At 39.8% G+C, this 17,787-nt stretch overlaps 1 protein-coding gene across 2 annotated transcripts in view; it reads left to right on the top strand.

The window, feature by feature from the left end:
* PHLDA1 (pleckstrin homology like domain family A member 1) overlaps positions 1 to 8,934 on the top strand; it is a 30,455-nt gene extending 21,521 nt beyond the window's left edge. For both annotated transcript variants that reach the window (XM_073620018.1, XM_073620019.1), the window contains one exon: positions 168 to 8,934. The gene's annotated coding sequence lies outside the window, so the exon portion shown is untranslated. The remainder of the gene's footprint in view (positions 1 to 167) is intronic.
* The last annotated feature ends 8,853 nt before the right edge of the window (positions 8,935 to 17,787 follow it).

The following is a 17,787-nucleotide window of genomic DNA, read 5'->3' on the forward strand; positions in this document are numbered from 1 at the left end:
ACAACAAGCCACAAAACATAAAAAAAAAAAACCGACAAAGGTTTCAACCCATCCTCACTCTGTTGAAAATTAAAAAAGGATTCCTTTTGGAGTTCCAGAGGTTGATCTCTTAATGTATGTGTGCTTTTATATATCTCACTAACTAGCTACCTATTGCTCTGTTTCAGGTTGAATAAAGATGCACTTTACTTGGTACAAGAAGTCTTTTTTGTTGAATTCATCACATACATTCAGAAGGTTGGGAATGGAATGCTCGACTGGACACCCCCTGCAGCTTGAAGGTCTGCAGTTATTCATGAACCATATGATGTCAAAATTAAAAATTGGTCAGGACATTATGTACTATCATTTTTGCAATGTATTTATTTCTCTCTTCCTTTTACTGCCAAATATGACTGCCTAAGAGGAAATTAGTCCAAAGTAATGCTGCCTACATCATCTATATCTTGCCTATTTTTTTTCTGTGCTTAAAGTGTTAATGTTTTAGAACACTGAAGGAGGCACAGGAAAGGTTTGCCTTTTGTACCATTGAGGATGCCAACATTTTCTGCTGAGCTCCACACATAAAGTTAAACCATATGAAAAATGTATTTTTTACCGTTGAGCAAACTTGCAAGACAGAATATCCAGCGTGATACAAGTCGAGCGGAGGATGAAAATCAAACAAAGGCATCTGATGGTTCTGTTTGGTCAGGCTGATAATTCCCATTTGATGCTTTCTGTCTCTATGTTGTCAGGAGGATTTGCATCTTTAGCCGCTGTCTTTGCAACCAGCTTGTCGCATCTATTAGCTCCAAAGAGGCTGAGAGACCTTCACATATAAGCACTCTTGATTCTTTGGCAAATGTCTATTTTTCCTCAGTCTTTGTAAATGTCAGATTTAAAATCAAGAAGCCTTTTCTTTGGAACAGCAGGGAAAAGGAAACGTAAATCTGAATACATAATTGGCAGCTGGATGGCTAATACTACACTTTTACAACGTATGGCCATTTTGAATCAAAGCGGCCAGCTTCACTTTCGGGAGTACATTGCTGTTTGTATATAAATGCTGTATAAAACGCTGTTACTGTGTGTCTATAAGCATTGTTCATATAATGAGTGCTAAAGCTTGTTAAATAAAGTGCATTATGTAACTGACTCCCAGTAGATAAAGGTGATGGTAACGGGGTACAGGGCCAAAAGACAGACTGTATTTGTGTTTATTTGTTTATGGAATTAAATTAGACTTATCAAGTGTGATTGCCTGACACATGAACCCTTTGTGTCACCAATGACCATAACAAGCAATATATCATGCCTTAAGAACATTTGTAAAAAGATCTCTTGTCAGAACATTCTTTCTTGCCATCATTCAGTTAACTAAATTCATTCAAAAGCCCTTACAGTTTCATCCAGACATGCTATTTCATTTGAATCCCAGACATATTAAATATGTTTCATTGCAATTTGTACCATTTTTCCTAAATGAAAACCACATTCACAGTTATAAAATTATTCGTTTGTGTAAAAAAATTCTATCCTGCAATTTTTTCTTTACTACGGTCAAAAACAAATGTCAGTTTAACCCCACTAACCATTAGAAACAATCATTCTGAAAACAAACCATTTCTAACAAAATTTTACTGGTGTATGATCAGATTTGTAGGTATCTTTATACTGATTTGTTCATGAAAAAAGTATGTGTGCCATTTTTAGGGCTAAACATAATAATAAGGAACTCCGAGCAAACATTTCTGCAGACTGTAATGGCAGAGCCATTTATTTTTCTGAATATAATACTTATTAACAAATTGACTTTAGTTTCAGATGGTGTTTTTGCTCTAGATTGTACATTGGCTGACCTCCTGACTCCAGCATCTAGAAAAATGTGTTTCCTAACTCTGCTCTGCTTTAACATCAGTGAGAATAAGTGAACACCAGCTCAATTCTGACCATTCCCAGTATTGTAACTTGACTGACCCATGAAGCTTGGGAAGAAAGATGCCAGCCATAGACGGTTTGAATCTCCTGCTGAACCAGCCATGATTCGAACCATGTGTGGGCAGACTGAATGTACCAAGTTGAGTGATCCTGCCGGATTCACTTGTGATGATCGCTAGTGGCTGCTATAGCCACTAGCAATTACCACTGTCTTCTGCCAGCGGGGATGGCTTTCCCTGCCTGCCCCCATTGGGAGCAGACAATGTCTCCACAGGAGAGATTCCCCTGTCAACACTATGGGGTTGATTTTCTAAAATTGGAGAGTGCAAAGTATGGTGCAGCTATGCATGGTAGCCATTCAGCTTCTAACATTAGCTTGTTCAATTAAGCTTTGACAAAAAAAAAAAAACATGGAATCTGATTGGTTTCAATGCAGAGCTGCACCAGATTTTGCACTGTTCAGTTTTATTAAATCAACCCCCGACTGTGTTGATGGAGGAATCCTGCGAATTTCTTTCCTGCAACCATGAAATTCACATCATCTATGGCCTGCCTTACTGGTTCATGGGATCACAGCTTTGTATTGCTTTTTTTAGACTGTCCCAGCTGTGACATGACGAGCGATGGCCACATATATGTCCTGTTTTCATAATTTGTAATCTTTGATCTGTGGGAACATACATTTTTTTTTTTATAATTTGGATTTATTATTTTATGTAAATACATAACAAAAACTCCTCGCCGTACAGGGCAGAATTTGCTATAGAATTCAAATCAAAACAGTACTTCAAAAACTCCCCCTCCCCTCTCCCATTCCCTCTCCATCCAAGCTCACCACCTTGCAGGGAACTCCACTATCCCGGATTAGGACCCCCTCGGGGGCAAGAATAACCAAAGCAATAACTCATACATTAAATCAGTATGCAGCCTCTAAAATTGAGAACACAGTCATGTATCTAGTATGTGCTAAACTGGCTTCAACAAAAACCTCAGCATTTAGCGCAAATTCTTGAGTATGGCACATTGTTCACTACCTTCGAACCAGTCTTCGCCCACATACCCAACATCAAGACCACCCTATGCAACGGAGGCAGGGCTCTCCAGCCAGACCTTCCAAACCTTATCAAACTTGTTTGGGCAGCCCCTGCTTAGATATGTAGCTTTATAGAATGGAGTCACCTTTTTCACAAGTTCTTTCCAGTAAGACAATGAGGGTGTTATTGGCTTTTTCCAATAGAGGATCAGCACCTTGTGAGTATACAATAGAAGCAGGCTAAGTAAAGTGTGCTGAGACCTAGTTGGTGCCAAGCCAAGCAGGCAGGTTGACACCGTCATAAAAACTGGCACAGAGGTGATCCCTGTAAAATAGCGAACAACAGCAATCCAGAACTCCTGAGCTACCAGGCAGTGCCAAAATATATGACTAAAATCAGCCAAAGAGTGTGAGCAAACCCAACACTCCGCTGAAGTTTCCGGGTACATTTTGACTAGTTTTGCTGGGGTATAATATATCTTATGCAAACATTTAAATTGGATAAATTGATCTCTTTCTGACACTAAATAGGAAAAGGGGAAACTCCACATATCATCCCAATCCTCTCCTCCCAAGTCTGGAACCTTTGCCATCCACTGCTTCCTACACCTGATTACCAAGGGAGAAGGAGCAGGGAAGAACTCCTTGTATTATTCCAATAAGGGTTTTTTTTATGGACTCGTCAAGTAGGACATTTTCCAATGTGGAGGGTTTCATTGTCACCCTGATAAAGCCGAATTGAGAGATAAATGCATGTCTCAATTGAAGGTAGCAGAACAGATACGGGTTAGGCAGGCCAAATCTTTGTTTCAGACCAGCAAATTGAGATAATTCTCCCCCTTTAACAATGTCACCTAAGGTCTTAACCCCTTTTGACGCCCATATTACCGGATCAGGTATAGATAGAAATTGGGGATTCAGCCACAGCGACGAAGCCGGCGATAGGGATTCAGACGCAGGCGCCAGTAGGTCCTGAATATTGTCCCAGGCCCTAATCGTAGCTCTCATTGTTCCCATCAAGGGAAATTTGGCTCCAGGACCACGATGCACCAGGAGGCTCTTATATAAACCCAACACTGCTGCCTCTAACAACACATACATTTTTATAAAGTAAAATGAGAGTATTATATAATCTTGAGTCTTTTTTAAATTAGATCTCCTATGCTCTTTTTGTGATGCTTCAAAATACTCCAATGTAGTGACAAAAAGTTGCTGTTGCATTTAAGTTTTAATGTATTACAATACAAATTTTAACTAAGCCTGTTTCTGTCCTTTTTAGGGAAATATATACCTAAGTTGCTTCTATTCCTTAATCCTTACCATTTTTATTATGTTGTATATGAGCTACAGTATGTCACATAACTGATTATATAGAAACTGTTAGGATAGGTCCATTGACAGTACAGTGACTCTGAATGCAGAAATATGAACTAATTATTTCTTGCTCTAAAGCTGCTTTTGGGAACAACAGGATAACATTTAATTTTGGAAATCAAGTGTATTTCACTTTGAATAACTACATATTTATTTTGCATGGCAGCACAATTGTGCTTACCAACCATTAAAAGTCTAGGTTACCATTTTAGTAGCCAAACTATTTATATTCTAGTGCAATTATGTTTCTTTAATGATTGTTGGACCCAACTTTCCACCTTCTTGCTAAACAATAAATTACTTAAATTTTATACAGTATGAAGAAGGGAAAGGAGGGGATGAATGAGATTAAGGCCTCTTTCACACTGATCTGGTGCGCTCCTCGCTCAGTGTGGGTGCCCTGCAGTGTCCCCGTGGTTTTCATGTGGGCTACCTGTTCTTTGCCATAGACTTCTATTATGTCCTTTGGTTTTGGTGCATATATGCAAAGGACGGAAACCTGAGTCAGTCTTGGCCACATATAAGCCAGAAAAGCAATGGAAAAAAAAGTGTTTTTATGTTACATAGTTAACAGGTCACTAATGAATATTAACCAGTCCGGAATATGTGGGGAAAAGTTTTTTTTTTTCCCTTCTGTGGTATCTTTTTAATTACGGTGTTAACTATGTCTCATTTAATGAGACTTTACATAGCTATTATAAAACAGACATCATCTATAAATACCATCTTTGATTCAGTTTGATAGTCATAGCAACATGTTTTCCAAATCCTCCTACATCTACTTCAACCACAAAAGCATTTTAATAAGTGCAGTCTGGACAAAGTTGGCCTCAAATTAATTAGAAAAGCAATACCTCCTCTCTGCCATACTGATAGTTAATAGGAAAATTCTGCCCAAATGTACACTTTAAAATGTGTTAATGTTTCCTTAAAGGAAATTTAATAGGTTATTTGGAAATTACACAATTGTAGAAATATAAATTTATTGATGAAATTGAAGAGGTCATTAATTATGATTAAAATTTTTCTGACTCAATTTATGTTTTTAGTAGTATTGTTTTTTAGATTGCCCATACATAAGTCATTTTTTTTCTTTCAGTCAGCAGGTTGAAGGAAAGAAAATTACTCGATTCCCCCCATTAACACTTTGGATGTGGATGGGGTAATCCCTCCGGCGGAGCTATTGTATTCTGACTGCGGAGAGATGTCCCTGCAGTCAGAATACACCGGTGAGCACTGCCAGCTAAAATCGGCAGCGTTGATTGAGAGAAAATTTTCTAACAGGCTGGTTGTACACAAGTCAATTGATAGATTGACTTGTGTACAATTAGCCTACCCATACATGGATTGAAATTTGGCCAGTCCCTGTTGAACCGGCCAAATTTTGATCTATGTATGTATTGTAATTATATATTTTTTTGCAATCTGTTGCCTCTGTAATTTTCTAAAACAGTCAAAAAAATCAAATATTGCTTCCTTGTAATACTGCAAACTTACTGTGTTTTGTACACGCCTGTGTATAGTTCATCCCCTAGAAATCTAATTTCCTCTTTGTGTGATTGGCTCAATGATTTTCTCAGAAGTCTACACTCAAATATTATGTATCTCCTGCAATAGAAGTTGCATTTTGGAATTTGCATTTTCAGGCACTGCAGCTTACCTCATTAGAACACTAAGATTTGCTCCAGTGATTATAATGAAACCTAACCCTCCAATTCAGGAATCAGTCTAGAGAGAACATAGTGAAACTGATAGCTAATTCTTCATACCAAAGAAATGTATACATCCGCATTACAGTTAGTTAAAATCATTGCAATGTAAATTGATGACCTAGATGGGGTTATTTTTTATCTAAAGCTGGACATACACTATAAAGACAATCTTTGCTAAAAAAAACAAATCATGCAGGCGGCCATTACTAATCTCTTTCTAATGTTAAAAGTAATGTTAATTCTCTGACCAAGTGAGGTCCGGACTCTTCATGTGCATGCTTGCTTCAGAGCAGTCACTCAAAGAACTAACATTGGACTTTTGATAAGACATTTGATCAACGTGACAGCATGCAATTAGAATTTTGAGAAAGCGAGGTCGGTAATAGCAAACTTCAGGCTTCTGTCAGCTCAGGTTTCCTTTAAAGGAATTAGCAAAGGGAATATAGGAGCTGCCATTAGTGGCTTCACCCCAACGTTACCATCTCTTGCCTTGCCTCTTACTTTGCTTTACTAATAATAAATCCTTGACCCAGAATATTTATGCATACTAGGTTTATCAGCGATTTACTAAGTTCTGTCACACGTTAAAGGGTACTTGAAATCCAGCAGGTGAATGGTGGCAGCTCCTATGTTTCTAAACTGCTAAGTTCCTTATAAACCATTATGAACAGACTTTCTTTGATAAATATAAAGGAGTATTTGAAGGACTGAAATACTGTTGAGGATGCTGCTGAAGTGGTGAATATTGGACCTTAGGCAACTGGTTATGCAATCTCTGTTGAAAGGAACAAAAGATCATATTAAATAATAGCACAGAGTACACAACAAAATGCTAGGTGTTTGGTTATGTGAAAATCACAGGAGGAGCCTGGAGCACCATTTTCTTCAGGAAAGCCATTTCAAACCTTCTATTAATTGTTATTTATCAATCCCATAGCACTAAAGGCTAACATTTTTTTTCACTTTGGAGTAAGGTAGGGTTTTAACCCCCCTGTTTTTTTTTTTTTTTTGTCATTGTTTCCTATTGGAGAGATTTTCCTTCACTTCCACTCCAATAGCCAAAACAGGGTGCAATAGGAAATCCATCCAAAGTGAAATTCCCGGTTGTACTCAGAACTATTATCTCAATTGGAATATTTCCCTTCTATTACTATTCTGGGGATAACCACTGGGATATTTTTCACTTTTGATAATTGTAAGCATGATAAATAGAGAGAGCAAATCTTCCTAAAAAGATTTAGGGCCTTTAACCCCTTTCTACTCTATTGAAAATGAAAAAAAAAAAAAAAAGTTTTTCATTTAATTATGCTTTAATTTGAGATTTCATGGGGTGAATTTAAAACTGTAAGGGGGTTTTACTAAAACTGGACAATTCAGAATTGGTGCAACTGTACATGGTAGCCAATCAATTTTTAACTTCAGCTTGTTCAATTAAGCTTTGACAATAAATCCTGGAAGCGGATTGATTTATATGCAGTACAGATAAATGGTCACTGCCCCCACCTGTTGGCCTTAGCAGCAAGGAGCACATGGAAGGGCGACAAAACCTAAGGAAATTCCCAGCTCCCAACTTACCGACCAGTCTGCAACCAACCAAATTGACCTGTCTAACGGTATGCGTTACAAACAGGAGTTTAGTTTGCACACATTTGCAAATACATGCCTAAGTTGCAGAGCCACTTCACGGCACCCTAGTATTATTTGCAGTCCTAACTCTAAATTTTGAGAGCCTCCACAATGGAAGCACATGCATAATAATGGATAGGCAGAGGGTAGGTGAGCCTAGAGGTAGCCCACCCCTCTTTAAAGGCATAGGGGCGCACTAGACACTCAGAACATAGCACAATGGCAGCAAAGGTGTCCAGTGTGTCCCTTCAACAGTATTCCAAACAAATGGCCACTGCCCCAGCTTTAACTGGCCTTTGCAGCAAGGAACACATGGAAGGGCGAGCCACACCAGATTTTGTACTATCCAGTTTTTGTAAATAACCTCTTATGGTGTGTTTCTTTGGCTCTGTTACTGAGGTCTAAAAAATGTCATCCTTTGTCTTTTAACTCACCTCTCTTTGCCTGTTTAGGAAATAATTACATTCTAGTATGAAAATTGCATCAAGTGTATAGTACAGTTAGAAAGAACTGGAGGATGACAGAAACCAAAACAGAGCATTTATATCAATACCCATACAGAGAACACAAAACTATATTAACAATTTAATTGATAATTAATATTAATTATTTAATACACCAAGCTCCTGTCATTACATGTGCTCAGAATATTGTAATCACTTTATTTATTTTATGTTAGACCTCTTGGTAGCCAGATATGCTGGATTAGGTTCCCAGTAAAAAGGTCTGTTTGTGGCACAAGTGAATGACAGCACACAAACAGCAATGGGGGTTATGTTGCAATATTTTACAGCATGTGCAAAAGTATGAAAGAATAATCATAGTGTGAAAAGCAGTACCCAATAGAATCAGTTCCAAATCATTCTGGAACAGATCACTCTACAATAAACTGACATTTGACTAGTTGTTATGGGCTGTGACATTTTACACTGCTTTGGTTAATAACCCTGAAAGTGAAGCAATACCACTGCAAATACTGCAGCACTTATGATCAGCACTAAAGTTTGCATTATAAATTGTCTCTCTCTAAAGTGATTATGTTAAGTCATTAAGCTGCTTGTGGAAAGATCTTGAATCAAAACTCTCAATCAGGTCTCAAGCTTCATAATGCACACTAGTGATAGACACATGTCTACATTGTCAGTTTTGTTATATGTTTTAGATAACATCTAGCTCTTCCAGAAACAAAATGAAGGAACTAATAAGGCTACATGGAAATATGTAACGTTAATGAAGAAAAAATAAAAATCTTTTTTTTGCTTTTTTAAATTTTGGCTTGATTTTATATATTGTCATTATTTTTTGTACATAGAATTTTGGATGGAGTGCCATGATTTTGTTTGCTTTCTTTATGATTGTGATTTTTTTTATTTTTTACTTTGAATCTGCAAGATTTCTTTGCTTATTGATTTTTCTTTACATGTTGGCATTGACTAGAGCTATAAATAAATGGGTAAATGTCTTGTTATAATAGTGAGTTATTCAGTACACAAAATATTTGTTTAGCTATAGCTATAACCGGGGAATGTTCAGAAAATGCATATACAATTTTTGTGTCCATCTTCTTGACATTTGTGGAGCTACACGTCCCCAGCCATTCTGCAGACAGTACATACTTTGGTAGCTGTTAAGTGGCAGAATCTCAGCTATAATATATACTTGGTGCTTTCACAGTGTATTCTCATGATATAGCAGAGGTCCCAGAACCATCAAAATGTACAGAACAGAGAACAGTGAGCCATTCAGAATGTGTGAATGAAGAAAGGGCAGAATTTCTGGGTAACACATATTTTCCAGTGACGTGCTTGGTACTGGCTTGTCGTAGTGTTATGAAGAACATGCTCATGCATCCATCAGTGCTGATGTCATCTACAATGGAATCAAGTTTCAATGCTGGCTTTCATTTCTTACGTCTACTTGAATTCTGTCTACAGTTTGTATCTTCAATAATATAATCCATTTATAGATGTAATGATATTAGTGGCAAGCCAGACAGCAGTTCCAACGAATGCTAAAATAACAGCCAAGACACCAATCCTCCCATGGACAATCTGTCAGGGAACATATTATTCTATGCTCTTACTCTGATGAGTACATGATATTTGTTCCCGGGGGTTTCCATCCCATTTATGGAATAGAATTATAAAGTCTAATGAGCAATGAATCATCAAAAACAAATTGTTATAAAATTCTGTAGTGGGTGGTGTAAAATCACGATTTCTGGAAGCAGAAGAAAAACTGAGTTATTTCAGCAGAAAAAGTCACATTTTATAATGTGATTTATCTTTTTATGTCTGTACAGTCAGATGTTACCGCTGCGTGATATGCCCCATTCTCTTCTGTTCTTTCTTTGAATTCACAATATGTAAATTTGGATGACATGGAAAGTAAAGCACGCAAATGTTCCTTGGGGTTGTAATCGTTCACCAAAAATTCCATGTCACCTACTGTTAGAAGGGGACAGTCATGTTTCCACTTTTTCTGTGTAAATAGTTTTCATGATATCAAAGAGAATTGATTTATTTTTTAAAGTGCATTCCATTTCAAATAAAGTATCAATGAAAATTATTTTTCTTTTGTGTTAATTGTTTTAGAGGAACTTTTTAAACAAATATGCTAACACTGAATTTTTCTTTAAAGATTCTTGGTGGGGATCTTGATTTAGGTGGAACTCCAGCAGGAACTTGTTTAGTTCTGTACATAGTGGGGAATAAATAGAACCTCTAACAGGATTATATTGCTGACCTTTCTCCATTTTTGTGATTTCCTCTCACTGCCTATTCTATTAAAAAATTGCAAGTGAGAGCAAATCTCCTCATTAGAGAACATAATGATTCCTCTTTGCAGTGAACAGTGGCTGCTTGACTGGTTGGTAAAGACTGTCCATGTAATTTGCAATGAAGCCCTGCTTAGAAACCTGCTGATGCAGCTAGGGGCATAATGGACTGCTTCTACCAGACTGCTGGTCACGCAGGCAATGCTGTCACCCCCCTTATATGGTGCATGAAGCATGGGGGATTGCTGGTAGGGCAGTGAAAATCTAGGGCCAAAGTAGAGGTAGGGTAGCAGATGATATATTCATTAATATGGAATGAGTGCAGTCTGGAAGGGGGCAAGTTAGGAGCTGTAAAGTTATCAATCACTTAATGCAGATCTACATAAACTGGGTTCTGTGGCATCCCATGGAACCTGGTACTTACAGTTTTGAGGTAAGTACAGTCATGGCCACAAATATTGGCACCCCTGCATTTCTGTCAAATAATGCACCACTTCACCCAGAAAATTGCTGCAGTTACAAATGTTTAGGCATTCTTAAACAAAAAGCCAAATCTGACATATTCAATGCAAAACTCCAAAAATGGACGGCACAAAATTATTGGCACCCTAAATTTAATATTTGGTAGCACAACCCTTGGAAAAAATAACTGAAATCAATCGCTCACTGTAACCATCAATGAGTTTCTTACATCTCTCTACTGGAATTTTGGACCACTCTTCTTTCGCCAACTGCTCCAGGTCTCCCAGATTGGAAATGTTCCTTTTCTCAACTGCTGTTTTCAGATCTCTCCATAGGTGCTCTGTGGGATTTAGCTCTGGACTCATTGCTGGCCAGTTCAGTACTCTCCCCACGCTTTGTCTTAAACCATTTTTGGGTGTTTTTTTGATTCAAGCATGACTTCCTCCAGTTCAGGTGATCTCATATAGTGAACCTAGCTGTGCTCTAGTCCACGTGAAAAATTAGTTTTAATATGATAAAAACTGTTGGTAAACAGGTGTAGCCGCCAAAGCTCGTACTACCACCACTACTCTCTCAATGGTAAAAGATGACTCAATTAAAGCTGCCACATCAAACAATATGTGATCTGAATCCAAACCCTAATAATTAAAAGAATGGATAGTGGCGCTGCCCACACTGACTGTGAGAGTGAAAATACCACTAGCACACACACTGATAGCGTGGAGTGAACTAGAAGTCACAATAATCACACTAATTTTGGACTGTATTTCACCTCATTTTATTTTATTTTTATTTTTGAGCTGTATGTTTGGAGGTTCATTTTTGGTGGTATAACGATACCATCATCACCTCACACTTGTCACGAGCTGTGTATTATAATCTCATTATCTCACTTGTGTGGTTATATATACTTTAAATCTATACTTTCATGTTTACAAAAATTTTTTTTTGTATTTCAGCCATGTCATACACTCAGCATCATTGCTCATGCAACCACTTGGTTTAATGGTTTATTTCACTAGGTTTTTCATGCCTTTTTCATTTGCATTTGTTGCACATATGCTGAGCTCAATTCACCATAGATGTTGAGAAGTTTATTTTATGCTCCAACACTTTTTTAAGGTGATTCCTGTGGGTTTAGTCACCATACTGTACTGTATATAGATCATTTTTAGATTTTCATTCATTTAGATCACGTCTAGTTCACTCCACGCTATCAGTGTGTGTGCTAGTGGTATTTTCACTCTCACAGTCAGTGTCAGCGCCACTATCCATTCTTTTAATTATTAGGGGTTGGATTCAGATCACAGATAAATGTGTTTAGTCAGTATGGAGATGAAAAGTGCACTGATAATGTGCATGGTGCACACTATTACACAGCCTGAAACCACCTTTTTACTGATTTGACTCTGGTAAACAAAAATGCACTTGGTTGCCTTGGGTAGTTGCTATGATAAATCGCAAAGGGCAGTATACCTTGGCATGTTATCAGAGTTCATTTTGCTGCCTTAATAAATAAGTAGTATAAAGAGTACAGAAACATCTCAGACATTGGACTGTGTGCATCACTTACCATACAGCAGAAAGTATCACAGAAGCAGCTAATGTATATTACAGTTGGGTTCATTCAAATGAAAGGTAGCTGCATTTTGTAGTGGCAGCATGTTGTATACGCTGTATTCGTGTTTAAAATAGAACCATGGTATACAATACAGAGGTACACAGCCATGCATGTCAATGACAAGCTGTACACTGCACCTGGACTGCTCAGGCAGAGGAAATACCCCAGGAATTACATTGAAGCTCAGCTGTGCAAGAGCCCTTTACAACTGTCCAAGATATATTGGGGTGCGCTTTAATGCCCATACGTCGCACATATGTTGTTGCTGGGTGCCCATATGCCGCACATATGTGGTTGAGAGCGCACTTATCACACGCCCCAAGAAAAAAGACCGAGCTCTCGAAGACAGCTCTCGGTCCAGACTAGTTGATTGGTCATCGTTGGGACTGGATTCCATATATTGGTCACATGATCGATGATCCTTCCCGCATGCAGGAAGTTACAAACTGCTTAAAGGGATGCCGGGGCACTCACAAAGGGGTTAACCACTTGTCGACCACCCTATAGCAGATATATTATATGCTACATGCTGTGTGCAAGATCATGAATATATACGTGATCCTGCACTTCTGGGTAGTGGGTGCGAATGCACGCCACCGGCGGCTTGCTCCTGCTGTGATTATACACAGTGGGTCCTGTGGACTCAATGTCCTCCGGCACCCGCTGATCGTTCAGTACAGATTCAGAACAGCCGTCTGCCTATGTAAACAAGGCAGATTGCCATTCTGTCAGTAAAGAAGTGTTCCTGCAAAGCAGGGACAAGGATGCATGTTTTCCCCTAGTAAAAGCACCTCCCACACTGTACAAAAACACAGGCTAGGCACACAGTTAACCCTTTGATCACCCCTGATGTTAACCCCTTCCCAGCCAGTGTCACACAGTGACAGTGCATATTTTAGCACTGATCACTGTATTAAGCTGGGTACACGCTACAGTTTTTTTTCGTGCAATCCAGCGGGTTGCACGAAAAAAACCTGACAGCTCCAGTTGGAGCCACTGTCTTAACCATGCTAAGTTAGTTCACCAATCTCCCCGCTGAGCTGTTGTGTTCTGACAGGGAGATGTGCCTCTGGCATTGGCTGAGAGCTCTGATCGGGAGTCGGACGGCTGCTGGATTTCTCAGCATGCACGTCCGACAGAAGCCAGCAGACCGACATACACATAGGCCGAAAGTCGGCCATTTTTTTTTGAACTTGCAAATGTCTCTCCACATTCTGCCCGTGTGTACGGGGCTTTAGTGTCACTGGTTCCCACAAAGGTGTCAGTTAGTGTTTGATTTCTCCACCGCAATATCGCAGTCCCACTATAAGTCGCTGATCGCCGCCATTACTAGTAAAAAAATAAAAATAATAAATAAATAAAAATGCCATAAATATATCCCATAGTTTGTAGACGCTATACTTTTTGCGCTAACCAATCAATATACGCTTATTGGGATTTTGTTACCAAAAATATGTGGCAGAATACATATTGGCCTAAACTGATGATGAAATTATTTTTTTTTACATTTATTTATTGGATATGTTTTATAGCAGAAAGTAAAAATGTTTTTTTTATCAAAATTGGCGGATTTTTTTTGTTTATAGCGCAAACAATAAAAAATACAAAGGTGATCAAATACCTCCAAAAGAAAGCTCTATTTGTGGGGGAAAAGGGACATACATTTTATTTGGGTACAGCGTCGCACAACCGCGCAATTGACAGTTAAAGTAACGCAGTGCTGTACTGCAAAAAATGGCCTGGTCATGAAGGGGGGTAATTCTTCCAGAGCTGAAGTGGTTAAAGTGTAGACAAATTGCCCAGAGCAGTTTTACAAACACCCAAAAATGTTAAGATATTATCCATAGCAAAGTGGAAACATCAGCTGCCGGAAGCCTCTCTCCTCTCCCCCTCCTCTCTACGGCGCCGGCACTGCAAGTGGGGGCGCCTGGCTGTGGCATCACTGCCGGGCGTGCACTGCGCATGCGCGAGCCGCGCTGCGCGTTGTGAATGGCTGGGCAATCTTCTGGCACCTGTGACGTGTCCCAGAAGATTGCAGGGGGGGGGGAGAGGTGAACTTCCGCTCTGCGCCACGGCGCCAGGAGAGGAAGTGGCAGCTGGGTACCTGTGAAAACGAGGTACCTGCTCCCCTCCAAAAAAAGAAATGCCAAATGTGGCATATCAGGGGGTCACAAGTACTTAAAGCGGACGTTCCATTTTTGGGTGGAACTCCGCTTTAACAATGACTGTTTATTGCAGTAATACTAATGCTATCAGGTCAAAGTGTGCACTGCTACTCCTCTGATGTATTTGGCACACGCATGTAGTCAAAGATTAATAGGAAGTTTCACTGTCTGGGCTTTACTTTGGTGATAGCAGCTTTTGTGTCACGCACTGGGTGACTTATCAGTGAACGTATACTTTATAAGAGCTTTTATTTTTTTTTGTTTACTCAGACTAAACAGAGTTCATTGTTATGTTTGCCCAGGTAAACACACTAAATGACGGGAACAGTAAAACAAACTGAGAGACTTGCAGTGTCAGAATGAACAATGACCATAACGCTACTTATGGCGTGATATGGTATCAAGAGTCCATCTGGTTTACATTTCTTGTCGTTTTCTTTTTAGACTTTTTAATGATTTATGCCAGACAGTGGCTTTATGATGAACTGGTTACTGCTCCATAGTAATAAAAAATTATTTTTGTGCTTAGTGTGAAAAAATAATAAGTGTGGATGCACAACACAAACTATTTGAATGCACGATATAGATAAGCAAAAATAGGGGCACTTCCAAAACCATACTTGTATAAATCAATAGTGCCAACAAATAATTGAAATATCATTCCTCATAAATTATCTCACCTAAAGAGTAACTCCACTTTTGCTGAGAAAAAAACATTCCCCTCTGGGTGATCTATGTAAATTGCAAGGATTATAACAACCTTTGTTGCAGGTTCCTAACTTTTGTTATTCTTTTTTTTTTTTGAAAATCTTTTTATTGAGTATAAGACATACAAACAATTAACAACAATTAAACCTGCCACAGCATTGGGACTAGACCCACGCAGGAGTCAATGCCAGCCGGCCATTGGGCTGCGTCCAGCATTAATATCATACATCTGTAGCATGTCCGAAAGAAAAAAACAATAACAAACAAACCTAGTGCGGTATTGGCTCCTGCTCAATTAAGTATTTCAGGATCAGATTTATCAGCTGAGACCCATGGGACAATATTAGATGTCAATTAAACCCATTTCCGAGATTACATTACCATAAAATCAACCAATGTATCAGTATCACTTTCTCCCGTAGAGTGGTATTATGTACCCGTTCAATCAGTCTGCGGTTGCCGTGGAGGCCTCAGCTAGCCATTTGGCCCACACTCTATCATATTTTTTGGGGCATCCCCTATTTTGATAGGTTTCCTTATAGAGTGGTAGTACTTTATTGACATGTGTTTTCCATAACAATATGGATGGCGGGGCACGTTTTTTCCAGCAGAGAGTGATCATTTTCCTTGCATAAAAGAGCAAGAGCCCTATGAGGGTTCTCTCTGCTATCTTGGGGGCTAATTCTTCCACTAAACCTAGAAGGCAGATCTGCGGGGTTGGGGCTATATCTGTTCTCACCACTTCTTGGATTACAGATATTACTTCTGACCAGTAGTTTTTAATTGCTGGACAGGACCAGAAAATATGTATAAAATCACCTGGATCCCTAGTACATCTCCAACACTCCGAGGACAGGGAGGTTCTCATCTCATGCAATCTATATGGGGTGAGATATGCTCAATGTAGTATTTTATATTGTATGAGACGGTCTTGAAGTGAGACCAGGATTTTGAAGGGGAATTCCCACATGTCCTCCCAATCCTCGGAGTCCAGTGTCGGGATATCCTGTGTCCATTGCTGCCGGAGCTTTGACAGATCTGGAGAGGAAACTCTTAGGAGATGTGCATAAAGGACTGAGGTCGGTTTCTTGGTACATTCATATCTTGTGACCCTCTCCAGATCGGATTGCACTATTTGCGTGTCGTTGGGTATTATTTGGGCTTTGAACGCATGAGACAGTTGCATATAGCGAAATAGATGCGAGGGAGGCACATTGTATTGGGATACCAGGTGATTGAAGGGGTGTATGGCGGTGCCGGTGGTGAGGTCAGATATCAGTTTAAGACTGCATTTGGCCCATATTTTAGGGTCTAGTAATGAGTAGAGATGGGGTAGGGTAGGGTTGTTCCAAAGGGGGGTGTGCGGGGAGACTGCATTTCGTGGGAACTTCTCAAGTTCCAGTCCTGCCCTCCAGGCCCTTAGAGTCGTGTGCATGGAGGTGGTGAAATCATATGGAGCCTTGGGACCTCGAAGCGGTAAATGTGTAAGGGCTTCCACAGAGCGAACCACCGCAGCCTCCAGAACCGCAGCGGGGTTGGACGCATCCGGTACTAGCCACCAAACTGCCGTGACCAGCTGGGCTGCCAGAAAATATTTCTGGCAGTTTGGGAATGCCAGCCCCCCCTGCGACACCGGACGCATTAGTGTGGAGAGTTTAAATCTAGGGGGATTTGGACCCCAGAGGAAGGAGGAGAAAATTTGGTTCAATTTCTTGAAAAATGAGCAAGGTATCCATTGTGGGGAATTACGAAATAGGTATGTAAATTTAGGTATGATTTTCATTTTAATTAAGTTAATGCGGCCCAATAGGGATAGAGGAAGGTTCTCCCAAGCTTTGAGTTTGGCCTTGACTACTTGGACCACCGGGTCTAGGTTAAGGGGGATAAAGCTGGATGCGTCTCTCGAGACGCGTACCCCTAAGTACACCATTTCGTCCACCCACTGCATCTGCAGATCCTGCGGGGCCAGTCTTTTTGCCTCAGTGTCAATAGCCAGCAACTGGGATTTTGTCCAGTTCACCCTTAATCCTGTTACTTTGGAGAATTCATTCAATACTTGCAGCGCTCCTCTAAGAGAGGAGTCCGCGTCATTCAGAAAGAGCAGGAGGTCGTCCGCATACAGAGCTACCCTCTCCTCCAGCCAGGCTATTTTTAATCCTTTTATATGGGGTGAGACCCGCAGTGCCTCCGCCACCGGTTCCATAGCTATTGCGAATAATGCCGGAGAGAGGGGGCAGCCCTGCCTGGTACCCCTGGACAGCGGGAAGGGGGGAGAAACATTTCCTCCCAATCTGATTGCTGCCTTCGGGGATTTGTATAAAGTTTGAAGCCAGGCAATAAAAACCAACGGAAATCCCATCCTCCGCAGAGTTTCCCAGAGAAATGGCCAT

The sequence above is a fragment of the Aquarana catesbeiana genome, linkage group LG03 (assembly GCF_042186555.1).
Source record: "Aquarana catesbeiana isolate 2022-GZ linkage group LG03, ASM4218655v1, whole genome shotgun sequence".
NCBI classification, from domain to species: domain Eukaryota; kingdom Metazoa; phylum Chordata; class Amphibia; order Anura; family Ranidae; genus Aquarana; species Aquarana catesbeiana.